The sequence below is a fragment of the Salvelinus sp. IW2-2015 genome, linkage group LG26, assembly GCF_002910315.2.
Source record: "Salvelinus sp. IW2-2015 linkage group LG26, ASM291031v2, whole genome shotgun sequence".
NCBI lineage: Eukaryota > Metazoa > Chordata > Actinopteri > Salmoniformes > Salmonidae > Salvelinus > Salvelinus sp. IW2-2015.
Window position 1 is genome coordinate 15,100,693 of NC_036866.1, and position 7,691 is coordinate 15,108,383.

General features: G+C 42.1%; 1 protein-coding gene across 2 annotated transcripts in view; it reads right to left on the reverse strand.

The window, feature by feature from the left end:
• LOC111953022 (galanin peptides-like) overlaps positions 1-280 on the reverse strand; it is a 38,059-nt gene extending 37,779 nt beyond the window's left edge. For both annotated transcript variants that reach the window (XM_070435160.1, XM_023972093.2), the window contains exon 1: positions 36-280. The gene's annotated coding sequence lies outside the window, so the exon portion shown is untranslated. The remainder of the gene's footprint in view (positions 1-35) is intronic.
• Between the last annotated feature and the right edge of the window lie 7,411 nt (positions 281-7,691).

Below are 7,691 nucleotides of genomic sequence, written 5' to 3' on the forward strand. Positions count from 1 at the left end.
TCACCCCTGTCTCCGTGGTCAGGCTTCTCACCTACCTCTTCGATATCGTTGAGGGGACTTTAACTGGCAAACTGATGGCTTTCCACTCTCCTCGGTTGTCTCTTATCTCTTCAGTTGCGTGCTGAATTGTGTTGTTATGTGAATGATTGGCTGAGCCTTGGATACAGACAGTATTGCCCCAAACGCGCATCCCTCGTTCGCTTACAGCCAGTGATCCAAAGTGATTCAAAGCCCCCACCCCAAACTTTCCTCWTCGGATCTACACGAATCACATACAGTTGAAGTCGGAAGTTGACATACACCTTAGCCAAATACATTTAAACTCAGTTTTTCACAATCCCTGACATTTAATCCAAGTAAAAATTCCCTGTTTTAGGTCAGTTAGGATCACCACTTTATTTTAAGAACGTGAAATGTCAGAATAATAGTAGAGAGAATGATTTATTTCAGATTTTATTTCTTTCATCACATTCCCAGTGGGTCAGCAGTTTACATACACTCAATTAGTATTTGGTAGCATTGCCTTTAAATTGTTTAACTTGGGTCAAACGTTTTGGGTAGCCTTCCACAAGCTTCCCACAATAAGTTGGGTGAATTTTGGCCCATTCCTCCTGACAGAGCTGGTGTAACTAAGTCAGGTTTGCAGGCCTCCTTGCTCGCACACGCTTATTCAGTTCTGCCTGTCTTGTTTTGCACACTTTGTACAAAATAATAAAATGCAGTAATACAGGATATTTCTTAACGTAGCTCTTTATTAGCTAACTATAACTGGCATGTTCATTTATCGCCAACCAGGATCAAACTGACCATGACCTAACCATTTGGGTGGTCTTAACCAATCATAGCACAGTATGATATGGCGGTAAAATGCATCCAATTATAATTCAGTATGTTTACACATATGAATATTACATCCCCCTTCTTTTAAAACAAAAGAAAAATGTTTACATATTCTAAGCGTTTCATTTGAAAACATGCTCTGCAGTTTGAACTCAAGGTAAGTAATATTGCATACTACACCAACTGAATCAACATAGACTCTGAAACAATGATCCAACATACTGTTACTTTCGTACAAGGGATTCTCAGCAACTCAGCTTTCACAGTAGAAATTACATCTTAACATTTCAAACAAATACAATACCAAAGCATTTCAAGTGAACTTTCAATAACAAGTTTACAGTCTGGAACTCTTTTAGGGCAGCGATCCGCCTACACCCTTTGACATTTCACAGGTCTAGGACAGCTCTTGGCTTGACCTCTCTTCCTGACCTTGTGCGATATGATGCTGAGCATGCTTCTGTGTCAGTCAACAGCTCTTGTGGTGTTGCAGGTAAGTATGGTGTATGTTGTGCTGTGTGTGTGTTTAGTCCATCACGTTCTCTTTCAGGGGAACAGTTCATCTCATCAGTGTGTTGTTCTTTTGTGTTCAGTAGGTGACGRCGATTGCGGCGGTACACCGCTCCTTCTGTGGTGCGGACGTGAGATGAACGCTCAGTGTCAGCTGGCTGGATGACGACTGCTGGCTTCCAGAGGCCATGCTCTTGGATTCTAACTGACTCTCCGTCGATCAGTGGTGGCAGTGGTCTAGCTGACCTGTCGTAGTATCGCTTTTGTTGTTGTGTCTCTGTGCACGTTTTCCATGCATTTCCTTGTAGCTGACGACCTCAGGTTGCAGCTGCTGGTTGGTGCTGGGAAGGATTGAGCGAAGTCTGCGGCTGCGGCGTTTGATAGCCTTGTTCAAGTCTCTTGGGTCGAGACATACTCGGAGCTTGCCTGTGYGTGGTTTCTCCACCACCACTAACGCATTTACCCAGTCAGTCGGTTCTGTAACCTTGGTGACTATGTCAGATTGCTCCATGCTCTCCAACTCTTTCTTCAGACGGGCATGGAGAGCAAGGGGAATTTTTCTCGGTGGGTAGACCACAGGGATTGCGTCTGGGTCAAGGTGAATGGTACATTCTCCTGGGAATGATCCTATTCTTGTAAAAACATCAGCAAATTCCTCCAGTACATTGTCTGTCACTGATAAAACTAGCTTGATGAGGTCCATGTCTAAACATGCTTTAAGACCTAGCACTGCAGGTGCTTTAGTGTCAACAACATAAAAGTCCAACATCATGTCACTTTCCTTGTATTTGCATTTGAAAGTGCATGTGCCTTTTACTGGGAGCTGTTCACCACCATAACCAGTCAGTCTGCACATGGTGGGCTGTAGCTCGCATTCAGATGTCAAGCTGTGGTACTTATTCAGAGGAATAATGTTTACTTGTGCCTTGTGTTCCTATCTCAATGTCAGCAAGGCTTGCTCTGTCTCTGATATTTGACTTTTCTGTGTCACTGAATCAATAAACAGTTCATCAGCGTTTGACTCTTTGATTGACATTTCATCTTCATTCACTGTGTGTACTGTTTTTCCACGGTAAGCTCTGCACACTTTTGCAAAGTGATTCCATTTTCCACATTTATTACATTGTTTGCCTTTATTGCCTATATTGAGGAGGTGTGCATGAAATACGAGAAAAGGGATACAGTATACACTCCCTATTGTGTGTGACTGTGATTAATTTGAATACATATTTGATAAAATTTCTTATATTAGTGATTGTTAATTCTATTTAGTAATAAGTACTATAGTTGAGGAGTTTTTAATTAAAGAGAGCAACAGTGTGAATGTATGTCCCTATGTAAACGCATATCCTGATTTGAACTGTACTAATCTATTTGATAAAATTACTAAACCAAATGTTGAATATACCGGTTTAGTAATTTTATCAAATAGATTAGTACAGTTCAAATCAGGATATGCGTTTACATAGGGACATACATTCACACTGTTGCTCTCTTTAATTAAAAACTCCTCAACTATAGTACTTATTACTAAATAGAATTAACAATCCCTAATATAAGACATTTTATCAAATATGTATTCAAATTAATCACAGTCACACACAATAGGGAGTGTATACTGTATCCCATTTCTCGTATTTCATGCACACCTCCTCAATATTCAATGATACAATCGCAGAACCCCAGGTCTGCAGGACTCCTAGCCCTTTTATTTCCCGCAGGACATTCAAACTTGGTATTATTAGTACGCCGACTTAATACCCAATGTACTACAGTCACTTGATGAAACTTATCTTATTTCCAATACAACACAGGTCCCTGACCTGTAATATTATCCGTAGATCATTCAAACCTAGTATCAGTACGCCGACTTAATACCCAATGTACTACACATTCATTCGATTTGTCTTCATCAAATCTTCATTCACCCCAGTGAGTTCACCTGACTCACCCTCTTGCAAACAAGCAGGTCCCTGACCCGCCTAGTACATCACATTCGCTGTTATATTGCCGTTCATCCACACTCACACCAGTAGGCACGCCGACCCACCCTCATATAAACCAGCAGGTCCCTGACCCGCCTAGTACATTGCATTCACTGTCATATCATTGAATACTTGGCCAATCAAAATTGCATTCACCACAAYAYACGCTTCTTACATTCAACAGCTATTGTTATTTATATTTCAAATTTTATCAATCATATAATTTGGTCACTTACGTCAAACAGGTGTCTCACAAAACTAAATTTGGATAATGCCAATGTGCAGAAATTTTGTTTTTTCACAATAGGTTTCTGCTTACCTTTTTAGTTGACCCATCTGGAGTTGTGAGACACCGTCTGACGACAGCAATGGTCAATTGGCTGGCACTCCAATGTCCAGCGAAGTCCTTTCACCAGATCACTGTCGGGGGTCACCATATAAGGGATTTGCGTCAATTCAATCTGGTATCAGGACAAAATGTGATTCAGAGTCACCGAATATACTTTAAGTATTTTTATTAAATTCAAGCGATAAATGGTAAATGCAATTTTCGTATATACGGATTCTCTGTATCACCTCGCAGGGCAGAACAGAGAACTGGCAGGATGTAAGTAAACAGCTGTTCTTATACTGTGACAGACGAGTTCCAACCCGTCTGTTGGCCTATCACAGTAGAGGCTGAGCGTGGTTTAAACTCTGCTCAGCCTATCGCCGGCGCTCAGGCTAGTCCCAGCCTCTTGCGCTCTTTGGTGTCCCGGCGCTGTTGCTGTGTAGATTACGCTCCCTCACCCCAGAGACTGAGGTCAGACAGCTCTGCAACATTGTCTGAGCTATTTGCACCTGCATACAAAGCACACTGTTCTCGCTCAAGGCTAACCACAGCTTCCCAGCACACTTATCTGGGGCTAACTGTTACTTCCAGCACACACACACACAGACACCCAGGCGCCCAGGCTAACAGTTGCTAATATTATATCACATGTGATATAGCATTGGGTTATAGTGCAATAAACACCAATCCTAACAGAGCACACTACTTCAGTGTCATGGACGCTAGATCAGGCTACTGGGCTATCAAGCTCACAGAAGAGCTGTCTCTTATACACATCTAGATGTGTATAAGAGTCAAGCTCACAGAAGAGTCATCTAAGCTCACAACATTCAACACACCGTTTGGACGCTACAGGTTCCGTCGCCTGCTTTTTGGGATTCTCAGCCCAAGACGAGTTTCAGCGAAAGATCGACAAAGTGTACGAAGGCCTCGACGGAGTTGTGGCGATTGTGGACGACATCCTTGTCTATGGTCGAACCAAAGAGGAGCACGACCGAAACCTCCGCGCGATGCTGCAAAGGTCCCGCGAGAGAGGAGTCCGGCTCAACCCCGAGAAGAGCACAGTCGGCGCTACAGAGGTCAGCTACTTCGTACACCTTCTCACAGCGACTGGAATCAAGCCAGATCCACAGAAGATCTCAGCCATAAAAGAAATGGAGCCACCAAAGAACCGTGCAGAGCTGGAAACAGTGCTTGGCATGGTCAACTACTTAGCCAAGTTCGCACCCAGCCTCTCCAATGCTAATGCACCCCTGCGTCAACTGCTAAAGCAGTCCAGTGAGTTTCTCTGGGACAAGCACATTGCTTTCCAGAATGTGAAAGACTTGATCACGAGAGAACCAGGACCAATCCTTGCCTACTACGACCCCGACAAAGAGCTCAGACTCCAAGTGGACGCGTCGAAGTATGGACTAGGTGCAGTGCTACTGCAAGAAGGAAAGCCCATCGGCTACGCTTCCAAATCTCTCACAGACTGTGAAATCAACTACGCTCAAATTGAAAAGGAGCTCTACGCCATTCTGTTCGGATGTAAACGTTTCCATCAGTACATATATGGACGACAAGTCATTGTGGAATCCGACCACAAGCCCCTTGAGTCAATTATGAGGAAACCACTAGCCGCAGCCCCGCCAAGGCTACAGAGAATGATCCTTCAACTACAAAAATACGACTTCACAATCACTCACCGTCCAGGCCTTACCTATAAGGACAGCAGCCTCAGTGAAGGCATGGACATGCAAGTGCACACTGTGTACAGCAACTTACCAGTTAGTGACACAAAACTGAAGGCGATCCAAGCAGAAACAGAAAAGGACTCGCAACTCGCACAGCTGGGGAAAGTCATACAGGATGGATGGCCTGAGGAGAGGAGAAAATGCCCTCAGAGCGTCTCAGAAATCTGGAACCATCGTGATGAACTATCACAGATCAACGGAATAATTTTCAAAGGAGATAAAATCATTATTCCTACCAGTCTCAGAGAAGAGATTTTGACAAAGATCCATGCTGGACACATGGGCATGGAAAAGTGCAAACAGAGGGCACGAGACATTTTGTTTGGCCCGGAATGTGCAAACAAATAGAGGACATTGTTGGTAAATGCGCCATATGTCTTAACTTTTGAATTAAACTATTATTTTAACCAAGTTCAGGTGTGATATTGTTCCTATCTCAGTTGAACCTTCGCAGCCTTAACAGTAAACATACTGAATTGTAATTGGATGCATTTTACCGCCATATCATACTGTCCTATGATTGGTTAAAACCTCTACTTTGGAGAGTCACGTAATCTAACAGAAAAACTCATCATAAACTTTGCTGAAAAATACATGTTGGACAAATAATTAAAGATACACTGGTTCTTAATGCAACCGCTGTGTTAGATTAAAAAAAATAACTTTAGTAAAAAGCACAGCATACAATAATCTGAGACAGCGCTCAGCCATTCCCCGCCATGTTGTTCCCCGCCACATATTCAACAAAAATACAAAATAACATCATAAATATTCTCTTACCTTTGATGAACTTTCATCAGAATGCAGTGCCAGGAGTCCTAGTTCCACAATAAATCGTTTTGTTTTAGAATGTCCATTTCTTCTGTCGAATTAGCAACTTTGGCTAGCATAGTGGAGCGCACATGTCCATGAACGTTTGGCGCATGGAACGAAAAATTCCAAAAGTCATAATAAAAGTAGAATAAACTGGTCAAACTCAGTTGAAAATCCATCTTTATGATGTTTTTCTCATATGTATCCAATAATGTCCCAGACGGAGCATTTCTTCGTGTCTACCTAACGCATTGCAGAAAATGATATGGTGCTCCCAGCTGCGCAGCAAAATACTGCCAATATGGCTGACCTGTCACTCCAAAAGCTCTCATTCGGTCCCACATCAGGCCAGACACCTTTCAACATTCTACTGCCTGTTGACATCTAGTGGAAGGCGTATGAAGTGCATACATATCCATAAATACAAGGCAAATGAATAGGATCTCTCTGTCACAGAGACCCATTTCAGAATTTTCACTTCCTGTTTGGAACTTTGCCTGCCAAATGAGTTCTGTTTTACTCACAGATATAATTCAAACAGTTTTAGAAACTTCTGAGTGTTTTCTATCCAATAGTAATAATAATATGCATATCATATGATCTAGAACAGAGTACGAGGCCGTTTAATTTGGGCACTATTTTTTCCCAAAGTGGAAATGGCGCCCCCTATTAGGAAGAAGTTTTAAGACCACCCAAATGGTTAGGTGATGGTCAGTTTTGATCCTGGTTGGCGATACGTGAACATGCCAGTTATAGCTAGCTAATAAAGAGCTACGTTAAGAAATATCCTGTAGTACTGCATTTTATTATTTTGTACAAAGCGTGCAAAACAAGACAATGTATACTTTTTGTTGTTGCTCAATCTGATGCCTAAGCCCCTGGTACAGTCATCTTGGTTTTCATTTGAAGCTTATTTTTTATCCTTCACGTTTATAACAATTTCAGACACTGGCAACTTTGTATTCGTAGTCAACTTTGTTGTGACGTTATCGGCGGTCTAAATTGGCAGTTTAGGGGGAAAAAACGCATCTAACAACGCACTTCACTGTTCTGTGAGTGGTCTGAGGCAGTAGGTAAATAACGTCTGTTTTCAAGTGCAACTTTAGTAGCGATGGCTTTTAATGATGCTCCAACGAAGGTGTTAACGATGAACTTAACCTTAAGATGCTTTTGGAAAACCAGGCCCTGTCACTGGGAAATAGTGCCACCTGCTGAAAACTTTGTCAGTGCAACATAATCGCATGACAACTAAATGGTCAACATCCTCAGAAAAGTTGCAATAGAACTCAATTGATAATTGTTATGTATAGGTCTTTCTATTGTTTTTACCTCTTCATTCAGTCAGATTAAGTGTAAACAATACATTTTTACTCAATTTGGTATAGGTACTGGGTACAGCAAACAACCACTCTTAATTGTGCCTTTAAGGTGAAGTTGATCGTCTCAGAACTTCTGGGATTGGACAGTGCTCCCAAT